This window comes from Rhinatrema bivittatum, chromosome 4 (genome assembly GCF_901001135.1).
Source record: "Rhinatrema bivittatum chromosome 4, aRhiBiv1.1, whole genome shotgun sequence".
NCBI lineage: Eukaryota > Metazoa > Chordata > Amphibia > Gymnophiona > Rhinatrematidae > Rhinatrema > Rhinatrema bivittatum.
The window spans coordinates 414,985,151-415,007,252 of record NC_042618.1 but is presented as its reverse complement, the minus strand read 5'-3'; the positions used below and the strand labels follow the sequence as shown (position 1 = coordinate 415,007,252).

The 22,102-nt window shown below is 45.5% G+C and overlaps 1 protein-coding gene across 3 annotated transcripts in view; it reads right to left on the bottom strand.

Annotated features, from left to right (window-relative positions):
* IP6K2 (inositol hexakisphosphate kinase 2) overlaps positions 1-22,102 on the bottom strand; it is a 70,733-nt gene that overhangs the window by 16,239 nt on the left and 32,392 nt on the right. The window lies entirely within an intron of this gene.

Below are 22,102 nucleotides of genomic sequence, written 5' to 3'. Positions count from 1 at the left end.
GATTCTTAAAAAGCAAAAAATGTTCAGATTTAAAATTTAACAGTAGTCTGCCTACACATTCTAAAATTAAGACCATATAAATTTTCAGTTTAACCCAATAACCAGTATTTAAGGCAGAGACACAAGAAAGAAAAACTGGTTCTTACCTGATCATTTTTGTTCCTGTAGTACCACAAATCAGTCCAGACTCCTGAAGTTCTGCAGAACACAGCCACCCTGAGCCTATTATAGCTGCCTCAGCAGCCTTGTGAAGGGGAGGGATCTGGACCACCAGATTTTCACCCCATGGAAGAAAGGAGCAAGCGTACAAAAGGGTCAACAACCCCCAGCTTGTCCACCTTGACTAGAGAGAGAAGGATCCCACTAGGACCCAAAACCCCCCTGGGAGGAAGGCTCAAATCCAAACAGTCTCCTGACTGCAGGACTGCAGGAGCTGGGCTGATCTGGGTACAAACAGGGAAAAGTGAATTAGTACAGGCAAGACTGGTGTAACAAATGAGTTTCTTTACTAGGCAGCATAAATTGGGATATTTCTTGCTTTAGCAGCTTGCCAGCATTTACATCTTCAACATACAGAATGCTTGCTTGCCTGAACAGTATTTTACCCAGTAGAGGGCACTCTTAGCTGCTTGCACTTAAAACAGATTACAATGCTTTCAGTAATGAGCCTTCATTTTCAGGCAGTTGTCTATGTACTTGCTCTCTGCTGCACTGCTTTTCTAGACTCTGGATACATAAAATGCATCATAGTATTACATTAAAGCATTATTCAATGTATCTAAGTTAACAGATATTAATCAGCATAATCTCCTTGAACATCTTTGATCATGGGTCCAATAATTGCACACATTTTTCTGTGAGCAAAGAAATATAACATAATGGCAGCAAATTTTTCTATACAAATTTCTGTGTGTAACAGATAACATAAGAAATGAAGGTACCATGAACTACAATTTTTTTCATAAATTTTGTGTATCAGCCTTAAATAACTAAAACAGCTAACAGAACTGTACGACATCAATACATCTAATTTATACTCTAGGATCAATAGAGATACAAATATTTTTTCCCAAAAGTGACATACAAAGTAAATAGGATATGACAAAATATCTAATTTGATTATTATTAAAACTGCTGATTAAACCAAATCAAGTCTGCTTTTTTGAATCTGATGCCAAATACATCTCAAAATGAGCTCTCTCTTACTGGTAAATGTTATACATTTATGGTTTGGGTTTACTTTTATCATCCCACACTAATTTTTATATAGCAAGTACTCATCCCATGAACATATATATGCAAATATTACTATCATGAGTGTGCTACAGTTCTCTGCTCCATATAAAATTTCTAAAATTGTTTAAAAAACCCCCAAAAAACAACAAAAAAACACTTTCCAATCTCTTGTCCAAATATTCATAAACAAATTGGATTATCGTATCAGCAGGCATTTTATAGCAAATGTTGCTTACCTGTAACAGGTGATCTCACAGGACAGCAAGATGTTAGTCCTCACATATGGGTGACATCACAGGATGGAGCCCAATCAAGGAACACTTTTGTCAAAGTTTCTAGAACTTTGACTGGCACCTACTGGGCATGCCCAGCATCGCACTAAACCTGCAGCCAGCAGGGGTCCCCCTTCAGTCTTGTTTAAAGCTACAGGAAGTGCCAAAAAATAAAATAAGAAAACAAACCCAACACCGTGGGGTGGCGGGCGGGTTTCGTGAGGACTAACATCCTGCTGTCCTGTGAGAACACCTGTTACAGGTAAGCAACATCTGCTTTCTCACAGGACAAGCAGGATGGTAGTCCTCACATATGGGTGAGTACCGAGCTAAGGATGTCCGAGAAATGCACCAAATGTACCCAAGATGTGCAATAGGCACAAGGACTGGGGTGGAATTTGGTAGAGGGCATCCTGAACCCTAACGGGCAGGCGGAAGGGTGTTGGTATGTCAAGTTGTAAAAAGGTTGCGCAAGACAGATTGGCCGAAGATAGAATCTTGTTTTCCAGCCTTGTCTAAGCAATAATGGACTGTAAAGGTATGGAAAGAACTCCAGGTAGCAGTCCTGCAAATGTCAGGAAGCGGCACCGAGCGTAGGTGTGCTACTGAAGTAGCCATGGCCCATACAGAGTGTGCTTTAACACGGTCTTGAAGCGGAATGCCTGCTTGCTGATAGCAAAAGGATATGCAGTCCCCTAACCAGGAGGAGAGAGTCTGCTTACCCACAGACTGACCCAATTTGATAGAATGGAAAGAGACAAACAATGGAAAGATGACTTACCTGATAATCTCGTTTTCCTTAGTGTAGGCAGATGGACTCAGAACAAATGGGTATAGTGTGCTCGTGCTAGCAGTTGGAGACGGATCTGACGTCAGCACGTAGTACAAATACACCTGCAGGAAGTGCAGAAGCTCAGTAATCTTCCTTGCAAAAGCATTTTGGATATATGTGTGACTGACCGATTGATTAACAGAACATGATTAACCTGACTGATTGACAGTAGCTGGAGACCGCCAGTGTTCTCAACCAGAAGGCGTCGACACCCGGCAGGGTGGATGCCCTATGTAAGAAAACATGGCTTACCTTGAATTGGTGAATCCCCATGTATATCGGCAGCCGGGCGGGATGCTGAGTCCATCTGCCTACACTAAGGAAAACGAGATTATCAGGTAAGTAATCTCTCCATTTCCTAGCGTGTAGCAGATGGACTCAGAACAAATGGGATGTACAAAAGCTACTCCCGGACTGGGTGGGAGGCTGCTCGAGGTTCGTTTAGGATTGCCCTTGCAAATGCTGTGTCCTCCCTGGCCTGGACGTCCAGACGGTAGAATCTGGAGAAGGTATGGATGGAGGACCACGTTGCCGCTCTACATATCTCTGCAGGCGACAGCATCCTAGTTTCTGCCCAGGAGGCCGCTTGTGCTCTGGTAGAGTGAGCCTTGACCTGTAGAGGTGGTGGTTTTCCTGCTTCTACATAGGTCGCCTTGATGACTTCTTTGATCCAGCGGGCAATGGTTGCCCGTGAGGCCGCTTCCCCTTGCTTCTTCCCACTGTGAAGGACGAACAGGTGGTCCGTCTTACGTACTGCTTCTGACATTTCCAGGTATCTGGACAGCAGCCTGCCGATGTCGAGATGACGCAGTATTCGACCTTCTTCCGATTTCTTCAACCCGTCCATGGTTGGCAAGGATATGGTTTGGTTAAGGTGGAAGTGTGAGACTACTTTGGGTACGAAGGAAGGAACCGTGCGAAGATGGATAGCCCCTGGGGTGATTCTGAGAAACGGATCGCGGCAGGACAGCGCTTGTAGCTCTGAGATGCGGTGTGCTGAGCATATGGCCAGCAAGAACACCATCTTCAAGGTTAACAAACAGAGGGACAGGCCTCGGAGGGGTCTGAAGGCAGGTCCCGCTAGGAATTCCAAATCTAGGTTGAGGTTCCACAGGGGCACTGGCCACTTCAGTGGCGGGCGAATGTGTTTGACTCCTTTCAGGAAACGTGAAACGTCTAGGTGTGTGGCAATGCTGTTGCCGTCACTCCTGGGGCCGTAGCAGGATAGCGCTGCCACCTGAACCTTGATTGAATTGAGGGACAGACCCTTCTGGAGCCCATCTTGCAGGAAATCCAAAATGATGGGGATTTTAGCGGCATGTGGATTGGTGCTGCGAGTTTCGCACCAGGCTTCAAATACTCTCCAGATCCTTATATAAGTTAGTGATGTGGAGAACTTGCGTGCATGGAGGAGTGTATCTATTACCGGCCCAGAGTATCCCCTTTTCCTCAGTCGAGCCCTCTCAATGGCCAGACCGTAAGAGAGAATTGAGCTGGATCCTCGTGGAGGATGGGGACCTTGTCACAGCAGGTCCCTGTGAGGGGCAGGGGTAGAGGATCCCCTGCCAGTAGTCTTCTCATGTCTGCGTACCAGGGTCTTCTTGGCCAGTCCGGGGCCACCAGAAGAACTAGGCCTCTGTGCCGCTGAATCCTGTGTATAATGGCGCCCAGCAGGGGCCATGGGGGAAAGGCATATAGCAGGATCCCCTGAGGCCATGGCTGTACCAGGGCATCGATCCCGTGGGATAGAGGATCTCGCTTGCGACTGAAGTATCTGGGTACTTGAGCGTTGGACCTGTCCGCTAGTAGGTCCATGCCCGGAGTCCCCCACTGATCCACAATCATCTGGAAGGCCGTGGATGACAGCTGCCATTCCCCCGGGTTTAGGCTTTCTCTGCTGAGGAAGTCTGCCGTGGTGTTGTCCTTCCCGGCGATGTGGACGGCGGAGATGTCCTGGAGATTTGCCTCCGCCCAAGCCATCAGGGGGGCTATTTCTAAGGATACCTGTCTGCTTCTGGTTCCGCCCTGTTGGTTGATGTATGCCACCGTGGTGGCATTGTCAGACATCACTCTGACCGCTCTGTTTCGAAGTCTGTGGGCAAATCGCAGGCATGCTAACCTGACTGCCCGTGCCTCTAGTCGGTTGATGTTCCTCCCCGACTCTTCTCTGTGCCACCGCCCTTGGGCGGTTAGTTCTTCGCAGTGTGCTCCCCAGCCGCTCAGGCTGGCATCTGTAGTGAGCAGGGTCCAGGTTGGAGAGGACATTTTTGACCCCCGGCTCGTGTGGCCGGGCTGCAGCCACCACCGTAACTGATGCCGTACTCTGGCCGGTAGAGGTAGATGCACGGTGTAGTTCTGTAATCGTGGGCTCCACCGAGATAGGAGGGCGCGTTGTAACGGTCTCATATGAGCCCGTGCCCATGGTACCACTTCCAGAGTGGAGGCCATTAGGCCGAGGACCTGTAGGTAATCCCAAGCTGTGGGCCGGGTGGCGCTCAGCAGGGTCTGTAAACGATTCCGGAGTTTTGATTTCCTCTTGGAGGTCAGGCTGACTTTGCCTCCCTGGGTGTCAAATCAGACTCCTAGGTATTCCAGCGACTGCGAAGGCTGTAGGGAACTCTTGTTTGTGTTGACTACCCACCCTAGGCTTTCCAGAAGAGATATAACTCTGTTGGTTGCCTGGTGGCTCTCCTCCGGTGACTTTGCCCTGATCAGCCAATCGTCTAGGTAGGGATGGACGAGAATTCCTTCCTTCCTGATTGATGCCGCCACCACTACTATTACCTTGGTAAAGGTCCGCGGTGCGGTGGCTAACCCGAAGGGTAGAGCCCGGAACTGAAAGTGGTTTCAGGACTTTGAAGCGTAAGTAGCGCTGGTGATCCCGATGGATTGGGATATGCAAGTAAGCCTCTGACAGATCCAGGGATGTGAGATACTCCCCTGGCTGTATTGCGCTTCGGACTGACCGCAGAGTTTCCATGTGAAATCCTGGGACCCTTAAATGCCGGTTGACTGACTTGAGGTCCAGGACGGGTCTGAAGGTGCCCCCCTTTTTGGGTACAATGAAATAAATGGAGTAATGCCCAAAATTTATCTCCCATGCAGGCACTGGGATTATGGCTTTTAGGAACAGGAGCCTCCCCAAGGTAGCTTCCAGTGCCGCCCTCTTGAGGGGCGGACAACGAGATTCCACAAACTTGTCCGGAGGGAGACGAAGGAAGTCCAGGTAATACCCTTCTCGGACAATGGCGAGGACCCACTGGTCCGAAGTAATCTCGACCCATCTGTGGTAGAATAGGGTTAGCCTGCCCCCTATGGCCTCTTCCCCCAGATGGGTCGGCTGTTTCTCATTGTGGGGTGCGGCCGGGACCCGAACCCAAGCCGGTTCCCCTCTTGTTGTGCCTGGTCCGAAAGGACTGGTTCCTGGTCTGAGAACGAGGTGCTTGGTAGCGAGTCCTGTAAGGGTTGAAGCGTTGAGAGCTTCTACCTCTGGATGGCCTAGGAAAAGGGCGCTGGTTCCTCCTTGACTTGTCTTCTGGTAGACGGGGTAATGGAGAGGCGCCCCATTTGTTAGCCAGTTTCTCGAGGTCGTTGCCGAACAGGAGGGATCCCTTAAAGGGCATTCTCGTGAGACGTGTCTTGGAGGAGGAGTCAGCCGACCAATTTCGTAGCCAGAGCTGTCTCCTGGCTGCCACTGAGGATGACACTCCCTTGGCTGCCGTACGGACTAGGTCGGAGGCAGCGTCAGTGAGGAACAATAGAGCTGATTCAATTTCTTCTCCCGGGGTGTTGTTCCTGGCTTGTGATAAACAGGAACGTGTCACCACGGTGCAGCAGGTCGCGATTCGTAGGGACATGGCTGCCACCTCAAAGGCTTGTTTCAGAATGGAGTCCAGGCGCCGGTCATGTGCATCCTTGAGGGCCGCCCCTCCCTCCACTGGAATGGTGGTGCGCTTCACAATTGCGCAAACTATGGCGTCCACCTTGGGGCACGCCAGCAGCTCCTTGGTTGCCGGGTCCAGGGGATACATGCTAGACAAGGCCTGACCCCCTTTGAATGAGGCCTCCGGCGCATTGCACTCCAGATCGATTAGCTGCTGTGCTGCTTGTAGGAGGGGAAAATGGTGAGCCGTTTGACGAAGGCCCTCTAGGTTTCCCTGGGGTGCCTTGGCCCGGGATAGCCAGCTCCGGTCTGAGCGCTAGAGCGAGGCGGCGATCCAGGGCAGGTGGTGACGGCGAGCGGGCAGGCAAAATGGCGACCTCCTTGGTGGGCTGCCACGTAGGCAAACCCCGCTAATCCTCGCTCCTCGGAGACCAGCAAAAGTAAAGATGTACGCCTTACCTGATCTTCGGCGCTTTCCGGCTGCGACCCGGGCGGTCTCCGGCTGCGGGGGGAGAGGGTGATTACGTCACCGCCGCGCTCGAGGAAGTGCACCCGCTGCCTCTAGGCCGCGCCCGAACTAGTCTCGCTCGGGGGCTAGGTCCCTGCTGCGATTCGGCCACCGGACAGAGGCTCCTACCTCCGAGGGACCACGGAAATCACCTCGGGAAACTCAACTGGGGGAAGGACCCGAGGGTATCACTGCAGGAGTGCGGGGCTCATCTTCAGGTAGGATGCTTCTATGAATTTAGTCGTTAGAATTTGGAAAAACGCTCAGCGAGCGTGAGGTAGCTCCAAACTGCTTTGGAGATGGAAATTACTGAGCTTCTGCACTTCCTGCAGGGGTATATGTACTACGTGCTGACGTCAGATCCGTCTCCAACTGCTAGCACGAGCACACTATACCCATTTGTTCTAAGTCCATCTGCTACACGCTAGGAAATTGAGTGCTTTTCCTGTGGGCAGCTGTACGGTCTAGATAGAATGCTAGAGCCCATTTACAATCAAGGATATGCAGAGCCTGTTTTCCTGGATTGGAGTGGGGCCTGGGAAAGAAGGTAGGTAGTATAATGGATTGATTAATGTGAAACTCCGATACTACCTTAGGTAAGAACTTAGGGTGAGTGCGGAGTACTGCAGAAGTTTAGTGTAAGGCGGATAGGTAACTAGGGCCTGTAACTCACTAACTCTGTGAGCAGATGTGATTGCTAAAAGAAAAATCAATTTCCATGTGAGATAGCGAAGATCACAGGATTGGAGAGGCTGGAATGGTGGTTTCATGAGCTGACCCAAAACCAGATTGAGTTCCCAAGAAGGGGCCGGAGGACGCAGTGGAGGCTTGAGGTGAAGCAAGCCTTTCAGAAAACGTGTTACGAGGGGTTGTACCGAAATAGGAACGTCCCCGACATTTATGGAAGGCGGCCACTGCACTGACATGCATTCTGATGGAGGAAATTTTTAGACCTGATTCTGACAAGTGCCATAGATAGTCTAGAAACTTCGTAGTGGAACATGTAAAGGGATCAAGGGACTGAGAAGAACACCATGACTTAAACCTGTTCTATTTGTAGAGGTAAGACTTTCTCGTGGAAGGCTTCCATGAAGAAATCAGGACATGGGAAACTGGCTCCGAAAGGTTAAGTGGCTGAAGAATCAACCTTTCAACATCCAGGCTGTCAGGGACAAAGCTTGAAGATTGGGGTGGCATAGGCACCCATTGTTCTGAGTGAACAGAAGCGGGTCCGTTCCCAAGGGAATGTGCCTGCGAATGGAGAGATCCTGAAGTACTAGAAACCAAACTTGGCGAGGCCAGTGAGGTGCTATCAGGATCATGCATCCCTTGTCCTGACATAACTTCATGAGAGTCTTTGAGAGAAGTGGAAGTGGAGGGAATGCATATAGGAGACCAGTTGCCCATGAGAGGGAGAACGCATCTCTTGGCTGAGTGTTGGCTGCGAGTGAGAGCGCAAAAGTTCTCTACTTTGTGGTTTTGAGGTGATGCAAAGAGGTCTATGCGAGGATAACCCCAACGTTGGAATATTGAGACCGCTACTGTGGGGTTGAGGGACCACTCATGCGGATGGAAAGCGCGACTTAGGTTGTCCGCCAACACATTGTCCACTCCCGGCAAGTAGGTGGCCCTAAGGTACATCGAACGAGAGAGGGCCTCCGCCCATATCTGCGCAGCTTCCTGACACAGTAGGTAGGAGCCCGTCCCTCCCTGTTTGTTGATGTACCACATGGCCACCTGGTTGTCCGTCTGAATCAGGATGACCTGATTGGAAAGGCGATCCTGAAACACCCTGAGAGCATATCTGATTGCTCGCAGCTCCAGGAAATTGATTTGGTGTTTGGCTTCCTCTGGAGACCAAGTTCTTTGTGTCTGCAAATCGGCGACATGGGCTCCCCAGCTGAGGTTGGAAGCATCGGTGGTGAGAATTATTTGAGGGTCTGGAGCCTGGAAGGGTAGGCCTTGGAGGAGATTGATCTGATTTTGCCACCAGGCTAGAGACTGACGAAGTGAGTTGGTGATGTGGACAGTGGTCGATAGAGGTTGGGCGGACTGAGTCCATTGTGACCTCAGAGTCCACCGCATGACTCTCATGGCCAAGTGGGCCACTGGGGTAACCTGTACTGAGGATGCCATGTGTCCCAGCAGGCTGAGGAAGTGGTGTGCAGTCCTGTGGTGCTGAGACTGTAGCTGGTGTGCGAGAGAGATGAGAGTGAGAGTTCGCTGTCTAGGCAGAAATGCCTTTGCCTGCAAGGTGTCCAAGTCTGCCCCTATGAATGATAAAGTTTGAGATGGGACTAAGCAGGATTTCGCGTAGTTGACGAGAAATCCTAGCAAAATCAGTGTGTAAAGTAAGATGTAGGGAAGACACAGCAGCTTGCTGAGTGGGAGCCCTGATCAACCTACTACTACTAAGAGGCACTTGGTGAAGACTCGTGGGGCAGATGCCAGGCCGAATGGTAGCACTCTGTACTGATAGTGCTTGGGGCCTACCAGAAATCTCAGGAACCTGTGATGAGATGGAGTTATCACAATGTGTGTGTACACGTCATGGAGATCGAGAGAGCAGAGCCAGTTTCCGTTTTGCAGAAGAGGAAGGAGGAAACCCAAGGTTACCATCTTGAACTTTTCTCGGTGGAGGTACTTGTTGAGGGCACGTAAGTCCAGAATTGGACGAATGCTGCCTGATTTTTTTGGGGATTAGAAAGAACCAGGAATAGAATCCTAGGCCTTGTTGGGAGTAGGGCACTGGCTCTATTGCTCTGGACTCGAGGAGGAGGGAGACCTCCTGCTCCAGGAGTAGTGAGTGGTCTGATGTTCTCCACGTCGGTAGAGGTGGAGAGTCCAGTGGGATGGAGAGAAAGTTCAGGTGATAACCCTGAGAGATTATGGCAAGGACCCACTGGTCTGAGGTGATTGTGCCATTTCAACAACAGGTGGCACTCAATCTACCTCCCACTGGTATCTGAGGCAGTGGAAACTGGCTGCTGCACTCTATGCAGGAGTCAAAAGCCGGAAGCAGGGCCCGGCTGAGGAGCTGCTTGTGGCTTTTGTTTACGAGGTTGTCGAGACTGGGCTTTTTTGAAAGATCTCGTGGAACTAGTTCTAGACGGTGGTGGATAGGACTTCTTTGGACGGAAGAATGACTTTTTAGTATCCTTCCTGAATGGCTGTTTGGAGGAATACTCAGAGGGGGCATCAGAGCGAGCAGGGGAAGGGTCTCATCATGCTCCTTGAGTTCCGCCACCGTCCGCTGAATCTGTTCACCAAACAGATAGTCTCCTATGCAGGGCAGATCAGATAATCTGTCTTGTACCTCAGGGCGCAAGTCCGAAGACTTAAGCCAGGCCCATCTTCTTGCCATCGAAAAAGGTAAAAAACTTACCAGAGTACCACAGAGTCAAAAATTCGAAGGAGGAACCCCTGTGGGTTATGAAAGTTTTTAGTAATTCCGTGAGGAAAATTCCTGTCAGGAATCTCTGTGAAGCTCCTTAGCCCGCGTGGCTACTGCTGCGTGGAAAAAAGACTGAAGGGGGACTCCTGCTGGCTGCAGGTTTAGTGCCATGCTGGGCATACCCAGTAGGTGCCAGTCAAAGTTCTAGAAACTTTGACAAAAGTGTTCCGTGATTGGGCTCCATCCTGTGATGTCACCCATATGTGAGGATTACCATTCTGCTTGTCCTGTGAGAACATGCCTTATCAGCCACAGAGAAACATCTTTTCACTCTTGAGCCCTTCAAATAATCATAAATTTACATTTTAAAACTTGTGTACTGTATTTAAAACCATAAAATAATGGACAACTGAAAGTATACGCAGTTGTCCATTATTCTGTGTATACTTTTGCAAATTTTCTTTGCTTGTAAAAAAAATAAAACCATAAAATACTTAGCTACTTATCTTAATATATCACAGAACTATTCAATACAGCATGTATTTTGGAATATTTCCTACTTCAGGGGAGATTATCTTCATCCATACTCAGTAATGTAAAACATCACTTTTTCTGCCAGGTGTTTACACCAATCGAGAATGGACAAAGATAACCTCCCCTAAAACAGGAAATATTCCGAAACATGGGTTGTTAGGTAGCTCTCAGTGATATATTTTTTTTATTTTAAATATAATACATAAAAATTAAAAACCTAAGATTATATTTGGAGGGCTAGAGAGTGAACAGATGTTTCACTGTGGTTGATTAGGCATGATAAAATATGATTGGCCGTTTTTATTTTTGAATATTTGGACAAGAGATTGGCACGGTTTAACAATTAAAAAAAAAAAATTTTTTAATATGGAGGTGAGAACTGTAGCACATTTTTGAGAGATTGTCTAATATGGATTGACAATATAGTAATATGACTAACATATGGCAAGTGAATGAGAGTAAGGAAGAGAAAATGGTACTCAGAGAAGCAGGTAAAGAGGCAAAAAAAGAAAGCATACAGAAAAGAAACACACCACTCCCTCGGGATTCCTAGTGATCTCATTATAAAATTCAGCATGACTTGACAACCTGTTTTGTGTTATTTTCCTTACCAGCATGTATTACAGAATCCTCCACTGTATTCTTTTTAATTGCAATTGGGTGGGCATAGATACCCAGTGAGTGATGCAGCACTAAAGTTCAAAGTTTGTCAAAAATGTTAAATGAAAACTGTAATGCGCAACTAAATAAAATGAAAAAGTTGGTTTAACTTTTAGAGCATCTCAAATTACCCAAGCAGAGAAAATGCTCTCTCCTGAATACGAGTCATACATAAAAATTATTATATGAGAGGGTATGCCTCGGTTCAGCATCACCACACAGAATATGTTCTTCCATCTATTAAATATTTCATTTACATTTTAATATTTGACATATTTGTTCACACATGTTCATTCACAATTTTATAGCTTATGTTGCTGTGCAAATAGTACTATGTACATCACATTCAATAAAAAAGCTTTTTTAAAAACTTTAGCTTGACAATTTCAGGTATCTTGAGAGATTTATTTTTTAAGGAGGGACAGTGGAGATTGTGTTATGTGCAAGTATATAGATGTAGAAAATTATTTAGAAAACAAGCAGCAAACAAATTTTAGGAGCCAAGAAAATTTCTTTTTTTTACTTTACCACTGTTTTGTTTTTTTTTGTAATTGTACTTTATTGAAAGTTTTACAAGTTAACGAAACACTCAATACAGTAATTTGTAAATGTACAGTTTTAAACCCAGCACATAAACCTTGCAGACAGACCTCATTCAATCAAAAACATTGCATGGTGGTTTGTATCCCAAATTTGGAACAAGTTCCATTGCTTCTCAAACACCTTCATAGTGTTTCTACGTATTGCCATAAGTTTTTCCATCTGATATATATATATATATATATATATATATAATAGGAGCCATTTATATAATTTCTGCTTGTCCAGCAGCATTTTCACCTTCCAGTGAGCTGCTCTCTCACATCTTGCAGCTACTAAAATCTGCATCTGCGATGTCAATTGTCCTTGGTATACCTTCAACCTTCAACGATAACAGACATCGTAAACCTATCCCCCACTGAAGGAATCTACCCAGAATGTCTAAAATCTGCAATCATCAAAGCAATACTGAAAAAGAACAACCTTGATCCAGAAAACCCACTGAACTACCGACCCATATCAAACTTACCCTTCACTGCCAAATTCATTGAGAAAATCGTCCATTCCCGTCTCAGCAACCACCTTGAAGAAAACAACATCCTACTACCCTCGCAATTTGGCTTCAGGAAACAACTGAACACGAAGACACTACTACTATCATTAAAATGACACCGTACTCAAAGGTTTCGAAAACAGTTACAGCTACCTTCTAGTCCTACTCGACCTATCAGCAGCCTTTGACACAGTAAACCACTCTATCATGATTGACCATCTATCTGAAATCAGTGCAAAAGAAAAAAACCCTACAATGGTTCACATCATATCTATCACAAAGAACCTACCAAGTGTCTATCAACAACACCCTTTCAAAAAAAATAAACCTAGATACCGGAGTTCCCCAAGGCTCCGCTCTATCTGCAACACTCTTCAACATTTATCTGCTTCCGATATGCCACTTCCTCTCAAACCTTAATCTGACCCCCTTCATATATGCAGATGACATACAAATATTAATCCCAATACAAAACTCATTGGAAGAAACCTACAAAAAAACAGCCACTTACCTAAACAAAATAAAACAAATACTAACATGAAACTCATCCTTAACGTCGATAAGACTGAAATAATCATACTAGATAGAAAGAACAATGCTCCTAAACTACCACCACTCAACCCAATGAACCAAAAAGTGGCTCTCTCTCCGGTCAATCATGCCGCAACCTAGGAGTCATAATAGACCAGGATCTTTCATTCAAGAACCACATCACAATGAAAATCAAAGACGGATATCACAACTTCTAACTCTACGTCAATTAAAACCTTTCCTCTCCAACGTCTTCAGATCAGTCCTTCAACTACTCAACTTCTCTAACCTTGACTACTGTAACTCCCTCCTATTCAATTTACCTCTTAACACCATCCGACCACTCCAAATCCTACAAAACGCAGCGGCAAGAATACTCACTGGAGCCAAAAAACATGATCACATTACTCCTACTCTGATATCACTACACTGGCTCCCAATAAAATTCAGGATAGAACACAAAATACTTTCCATACTACATAACATAATATATGAAAAACAAACAAACTGGCTAAGTTCATCCATAAAATTGCATGCTCCAAACAGACCCTCAGATCAGCAAATAAAGGACTATTAAAGATATCACCTGCTCGTGCTAAACATCTCACATCAACTCAAAACAGAGAAATTTCACTAGGAAGCCCTAAACTATGGAACACTCTCCCAATTTATCTCAGAACACAGGAAAACTTAAAAACTTTCAAAAAAGAGCTAAAAACATGGATGTTTACCAAAGCCTACCAACTCACCTATTGTCTCTAAAACACCACTCCCCTCCTTATCAACACTATGAAAACTGGTGGACTCATTACAAATTGCTATTACAACACAAAACCAAAACATGTATAGATTAACCAACATCCTAAGTATATAAAATGATATTTTCTACATTAACAACCTTACAAACCTTTTTGAAAACTCTGTTGATCATTGATACTTTGTAAACCGTTGTGATGGCAAAACTGGACGGTATATAAAACTCGATAAATAAACCAGAGCTGAAAACAAGAATACCATCAGATTTCTGTCCAATGTTATATCCTTTAACAATTGTAATATCATATCCCAATATGCCTTAATTACCGGTCAACTCCACCAAATTTGGACCATAGAGCCCAGTCCCCCCACACCCTCTCCAACATTTGTCCGAAACGTTTGGAAACGGACGAACAGCACAGTACACTTGGGGGCAGATTTTATAAATCTGCGCACACGCGTACTTTTGTTCGCGCACCAGGAGCGAACAAGAGTACGCGGGATTTTAATAGATACGCGCGTATCCATTAAAATCCGGGGTCGGCGCGCGCAAGGCTGCCCAAAATCAGCAGCCTGCGCACGCCGAGCCGCACAGCCTGCCTCCGTTCCCTCCGAGGCCACTCCGAAATCAGAGTGGCCTCAGAGGGAACTTTCCTTCCAACCCCCCCCCCCCCCCCCGCACCTTCCCTTCCCCACCCCCCCCGGCCCTATCTAAACCCTCCCCCCACCTTTGTCGGCAAAGATACGCCTGCTGGAAGCAGGCGTAACTTTGCGTGCGCCGGGCTGGCTGCCGCGCTCCATGTTCCGGTCCAGGGGCTGGTCCGGAGGCCGCAGCCACGCCCCCGGAACGCCCCCGGGCCGAAACCACGCCCGCGCCGCCGCCCCCCGAAATGCCACGTCACTCGCGATACGCCCCCGAAATGCCGCGTCACTCCCGGCACACCCCCGACACGCCCCTCCATGCAAGCCCCAGGACTTACGCGCATACCCCTTGGTGAAGATTTGACGTGATTTGGAGTGAGGAAAATCTCAAAAAGATGAAATTTCTACTATGTTCTCTCACCCTAGCTTGATGGACTCTGAGTCCATCAAGCTAGGGTGAGAGAACATAGTAGAAATTTCATCTTTTTGAGATTTTCCTCACTCAAAATCACGTCAAATCTTCACCAAGGTGTACTTGTGGGGTTTGTATGTCTCATACTCTACATGGGAAACTGGCCCCTAAACCCTATACCACCAATAACACCTCATCTCGACATCAAGTGGCCTTCCTATAGAGATATAAATACTTAACTAGCATGAGGGCCTTGTAGATAGTCAGTCTCTCTCTCTCTCTCACATCGCAGGGTGTACTACATTTACTGCACCATGCGAAGTGTTACGTTAGCGCACCATGCAATATCTATGCGAAGCTGTAACTTGCGCATGGTGCGATAACTTTCAAATTTCCTTAAACACGCCCCTTTTAGGATAACACATGCATTATCCATGCTTTATTGATGAATCTAGGCCTTAATTTTTAGCTCAGAAAAGGGTACCCAACCCTGTGCTCCCAGAAGTTGTTTAAGCTGAGTAATCCCTTTTATTTCCCATTGCTTAAATTTAAAAATTTTCCATACCCTCAACAAAGTCCCTATTATACCGAATTGGCGTTAATGGCGAAAAATTTCCCCAGGACATCATTCTATTCTTGAGTGGAGCCCATACTGTCAAAGTCCATTTTGTAAAAGGATTCTTAAAGGTCTCCATTTTTAAACCAAATGGTTGCCACGTACATGTAAAAAGTTGTATATGGTCAAGAAATCCCCATTCTATCACCACCCACTATTTCTGGGAACTCCCTCTGTGCCATTCCATTATAGCCCTTATCTGAGCCTCTTTATAATACCTTTCAATGTTTGGGACCCCAAGTCCATCCCAACCCTTTGGGAGATACATAATGTATTGTGAGATCGTAGGTTTCTTTTTCTGCCACAGAAATTCCAAGAAACATCTCTGCAACCTTTTCATCAAGTCCTTTGGTATGGAGAGAGGCAAAACTTGAAAGAGATAACTCAAACACGGCAGCGCATTCATTTTCAGCACAGAGATTCTGCCCAACCAGGAAAGATTGGATTTATCCCAAGTGTGTAAACCAGAAGTCAATTCTTAGAATAGAAGAGAGTAATTTAAATGTGCCAATTGATATCCTTCATTACCCGGACTCCCAAATGTGTTACATACTGTCTGGCCCACTTAAAAGGGAAAATTATCCTGCAGTTGCTCTACTAACCCAACCAGTATAGAAATATTTAATATTTCCGATTTACTCACATTAACTTTAAACCCAGAAACCCTACCATAGTGTCAACTCCGCCTCCACAACTGGCATAGATTGTCAATGGGCTAGTCAAAATAAGCAAGACATCATCAGCGAACATCAAAATCTTGTAGTTCGTTTACCCTACCTTAACCCCCTCAATATCCACAAATTGTCTAATTCTCTCCGCCATGGGCTCCATCACCAGAGCAAACTAAAGCAGCAACAAGGGACAACCCTGACACATACACCTTTCCAGAGTAAACCCACCCAAGCCCCCACCCCCACCTTTACCCTGATTTGGGGAGAATCATATAATATCCAAAATCATACTTGAAGAGGCCCCCCTATCCCATACTTATCTAATACTTTCTACATAAAATTCCAATGGACCCTATTAAAGGCCTTTTCAGCATCTATGGCCAACAGAAGAGCTTCCTGTCTTGATTTATCCAAGGCCCAGATCAAATTCAATACCTGTCTGATATTATCTGAAGTGCTCCTCCCCAATATGAAACCAGACTGATCTTTATGTATCAAAAAAACAGCATAACTGCAGCCAAATGGTCAAGTAGTATTTTTGCCAATATTTTTACATCTACATTTACATCTACGACTTGAACCATGCCCTTCGGCTTTCAAAAAAACAAAACTAAAAACTTGGCTTTTCATCCAAGCTTTCCCTGACACTTAACCTTGGCCTTGGTTTAATAACAGTCTTGTCCAGTTTTCAATGTACTTCCACTTAACCCTTGCCTTGGTTCAATAACAGTCTTATCCATGTCCCAATATACACTCACCCAGTGTATTTTCTCATCCTATAACTCAACGCACGTAACTTTTTACCCTCATACAATTCCCGTTTTATTCTTGATTGTATAATCTCTCCCATTAATTTCAATGATGCGGTCTCCTGAATCGTTTCATATTACAGAATATTCAGCTTATGTTCACTGTACCAGTTCTTGTATTCACTTGTTTTATGTACTGCCTTTGTGCGAAGTTGCAGTTTTTTGTAAACCGGGGTGATTTGTATCCCATACAGGAACCTCGGTATATAAAAGTAAAAAATAAATATATATATATATATTCAATAATGATATAGGCCTATAAGACCCACATACCGATTTATCTTTCCCACCTTTAGGTAACACTGTGATGTTTGCCAAGTGCATCGAAGGAGGAAGTGCCCAGTCAACCAAAAGGCTGTTAAACAGTCTCCGTAGAGGTCCCACTAAACAGCTCGCAAATTGTTTATAAAATCTCGCCGAATAGCCAACAAGACCTGGCGATTTATCAGGTTTCAGATCTGTAATTGCCTGTAAAATGTCAAACTCTGTCATTTCTTTGTTTAGCCTATTCTGCTGGTCAGGTGTAAGCATCAGAAGTTTCACACCTGCTAAATAGGCATCCATATCTTCCTCACCTACCCCTTTTTCACCTTTGTAAAGATCTCGATAATATTCTCTAAACTGGATATTATTTGGTTTGGTTCATATAACAAATGCCCTTCCTTGTCTCTTATATCCCTTGAACCTGGGTTAGTACCATCTGGTTTTTTTTCAATTTAGATGCCAATCATTTTGACGCTTTATGCCCATGCTCATAGTATGTTTATTTCAACTTCATCATCTGATGTTTGATGTGATCCAGCATTGTGTTTCTAATTGATTTCTTGCCTTATCAAATTGTACCTAACTTTTGAGACCCCCCCCCCCCCCCCCCCCCCCCCTTTCTTTATGCAATCTTTCCATATCTCCTATAGCCTGCCATAGATGTTCTGTCTCCTTTAATTGTGTGGGCATCTTAGGCTAAAAAGATTAGTTTCCCTCTCAAGACACACTTTAACGCATCCCACAAAATTTCTTCACTAACATCACCAGTATCATTTTTCAAATAATCCAAAATTTCCTCGTCTATCTTTACACCAATTATTTCATCCTGCAGCACAGCATCATTCAATCTCCAGTATCTCTGTGGCTGAAACATACTAAAGTTAGCAAATTCTCCCAAAATAGGCGAGTGATCAGTCCAAGATTGTGATTCTATCCCTACGCCTCTCAATTTGCTCGTAAGCCCAAGGGAACACAGCAGCATGTCAACCCTGAAATAGGTTCCATTAGGAATTGAGAAATATGTATAATCTTTGAGGTAGAGTTCATGACCCTCCAACTCTCCACTAACCCTATAGTTTCCATCAATTTAAGTAATTTATTCCTATGCTTCTTGGAGGCCTGGACCATCCATCGGTGACGAGTTATCAAATTGTGGAGGTACAGTCAAATTCAAATCCCCCCAATATAACCGGACCTGTGGTTATATCCAATATTAATTCTCCAAGGAAATCAAAGAAAATACCTTGGATCTTGATTAGGGGCATATTTGTTAACTAGGGATATCTCCTCTCCATCTAGTTTACACTTAAGAATCAGATATCTTCCATCTTTATCCTTAAGTGTTCAACATAGAAATATTAAGAGATCTATGAAAAAGAATTCCAACCTCCTTACATTTCCTGTTACTACATGCAGAAGCCAAGGCAATTTGAATATAATCTTTATGTTTCAATAATCAATCACATTTTCTAAAATGTGTCTCTTGGGACAAATGCTATATCCACCCTCAACCGATCAATTCTTTAAACAAAAGCTTTTAGTAGTAATGTTAAGGCCCCGCACACTAAAAAATGGTATACTTTTAGTCGCCATTTTCCAATAAACCCCCTAAACCTCCCCCTCATCTCATGACCATTCATCACCTCTAGATTCCCTTCACAACCACTTATCCCATAAATTCCATCCCCAAACCTACCCAATTTAATATCCCTCCCAACATCAACTTTCATCTTCCCCAATAGTTTGCCTTTCCCTATAAATCCCCTCCCCCCCCCCCCCCCCCCATAATAAAACCCTAGTCCCGTATCTGCCTTCTGGCAGAAACCTTAAAGAATGACCCGATCTCCCAGATGTGACCCAATCTATAAACCAAACTTGTTATGCATTAACCAGGTGTATTATGGACTCAGACTAAAATATAAAGATCTCCAGAAAGACAAAATCATATAGCATTGTCCCATATCTTCATATAGATGACACGCAGTTCAAATGATTTGTTGTTTCTTCCCTAGTCCCATTCACTGCCAGCGACAAAAAGCCTATTTAGTGGAAGCAGATAATCCTGCAGCCTTTTTTGTAGTCTCTTGGGATAAGTCAGGCACATCCCAGCTCTTCCGTTTTCATGGCTACTACTGCCTCCACCATAGTTTTAGCCCTGTAACTGATACCACCCACAGAGAATAAAATACTGAAAGAGCCATCAATATCTAACATTCTCTTTTCTCAACTTATTGATTACTTCCTTCATTTCCACTCTCCGTGTCAATGAAGCAGGCGCAAGGTTGCTGTAAACGGCCAATATATGTCCTCGCCAAGAAAATGTGCCCTGCATCTTAGCCCGGGAAAGGATCTTTTTTTCAATAGGAAAATCTTTTAAACATGCCACAACGTCCCTCGGTAGATTACCCTGTTGTGGGCCTAGCTCCCAATGTGCATGTTCCACTGTAATTAGAGTAGCATCTTATCCTTCCGAGTCGATAACATTCAAGAGAGCCTAGCTGATCTGTTGTGTCCCCTTCATGGCATCTTCATAACCTTCTCCCTCAGGCAAAACACGAATCCAAATGTTGGTCTGCCTGGATCTGTTTTCTAGATCCTCCGTTTTGTCAAATATCACCATATGTTGTTGCTGTACCGAACTTAGCTCCTTTTGCAGGTCTGTTATATATACCCAGCCAATCGTCCAATAGTTGCTCAGCCTCTAGCACTCTGCTGCCAAAATCTGTCATCTCCCCTCTCATCTCAGATACCATTTCCAATATTTCACTTTTAACAGCCAGAATATCTTGGCGGAGTTCTCGAAGCCAGTTTTTCATCTCTTTCTGAGTTAACTGCTGACTTGTCTCCGTTTTCTCGCCCAGCACACTTTCCTCATCCAATTCCTACAGCAAGGGCACCTGCATGATGGCCTCCCCATCTCACCGCATGTCTCAAATATTCACTTGCCCTCCAGTGTTTTCTTGCAGGTTGCCATTCCCCCTCGTTTAGAAACCACTGGGATCTTGCAAAGAGGAGTTGGTTTGACACTGAGTCATAGAATTAACTTTTTAATCACAGTGAACGGGAGCCAGCAGATTAGGTTTCCATCTCAGGAGATAACATCACTTCCTTCTTACTCTATTTTTTGTCTATTTTTTAGTTTCTTTATTTTTTGGCTTTTGTTTACTTTATGTTTCATTTTTCTCTCCATTTCCCTCTCCTCCCTCCAGGGATCCTGTCTCCCTATCTTCTATTTTGTTTCCCAACCTTTTAAGTGTCGTGGCTCACCTAGAACAGAGATCATTTCATCGTGGCCCACCACCACCTTCACAATCATCATCATCATCTCTTCCCTGTAATCCCACCTCTAGCACCATCACTTTCCTTCTCCCTCTTGCTATCAACACCCTCTCTTTTCTCCCCCCCCCCCCTTCCCGGCAGCATCACCTCTTCTTTTTCTTTAACCCCCTAGCATCATTACCTTATCCTCCCTTCCCTCTTCCCCACCACCTTGTCATCACCTTCCTTTTCCTTTCCCGACTATCACTTTTTATTCCCTATTCTCCCCCACCAAACCCTGGCATCATCATCATCCCTTCTCCTCGACCCTTCTGGCATCATCACCTTCTCTCACCTTTCTCCTGTCCACCTTGTTTTCTTCCCTCTCCCTCTACCCACTGGCATACCTGCTTTTCCTTTTCTCCCTTCACCCCCTGGCATCATAACCTTAAATCTTCTCTCTCCCCTGGCATCATTACCACCTTCCCTCTCCTACAAACCCCCTCTTTCTCCATCCCCTGGAAACATCACCACCTTCTCCTTCAACCCACTTGACATCTTCACCACTTTCTCTTCCCTTCCCCCTCTCTCCATCCTTCTGGTATCATCACTTTCACTTGCCTTTTCCCTGACATCACATTCTTCCCTTCTCCCTCTATCCCTGGCATCATCACTTTCTCCATCCATCCCCATCTTAATCTTCCCTCTCCCCTGGTATTATCACCTTCTTCCCTTCCCTCTCCTCCTACCCCCCTTGCCTTCCTTGGGCAGTCACCCTCTAGCCCTTATCTTCCTTCTTTCCCATCCCCTGACATTACCTTCCATCCCCTCATCTCCCTGGCATTATCACCTTCCCCCCACACTCTATTGCATATTTAGTCGTTTCTCCCCCTTGCAGCCCCCTACCCCCAGAGCCAGCACAAGTCTGAACAGCACCTTGACCTGCTGCTGCTATTTCCTCCTCTGCCGGCTTCCCTCTGCAATTGTAACAGCATGCAGCCAGCGTGTCCTGCAAGAGAGCTAGCAGAGGAAAGCAGCAGCAAATAGGCTCTGCTCTCCCACACTCTCTGCCGACAGGACGACAGCCTGCAGGCTAGGAAGAAAAACGGAAGACTGCCGGTGCCTCTTTTCATACCCAACTCTTCTCGCAGCTCACCTGCAAGTCAGTCACCCCACACTAGTGTGCCGCAGCACAAAGGTTGGGAAACACTGCTCTATTTTCAGGTAGCTTCCCCAACCCACCCATATTCCTTGCACTTTTTCCTGCTTGAGCACCTTCACCCCAAAAATTCACATTACTCCTAGCTTCCTCCCCTCATTTCAGGCACTCTTTCATCCATCTCATCCCCCCCCCCCCCCACACACACACACACACACCCCCCCCCCCTTCAGACCAGCAAAAGGACCCTTCAAGAAACTGCTATAAAGTTTCCAAGCTCCGAAGGCTTCTCTTCCATTGGAGTCCATTTCCCAAATTTTTAGACATCTAGAATTTTTCAAGCCTTGCAGGTATAGGACTATAACTGAGTAAGAAGGTGAACTGAAAGTAAATTTTAAAAAATGCAACATTTAAAGAATTTTTGAAGATACTAAAAGCTATGAAGATACATGAAGGTGAAATTAGGTCCTTACCTGCTAATTTCATATCTTTGAGTCCTGCCAGACCAGATGAGGCTTGTGGGCTATATTCCTCCTCCTAGCAGATGGAGGCACAGAACTAAACCTTTTATC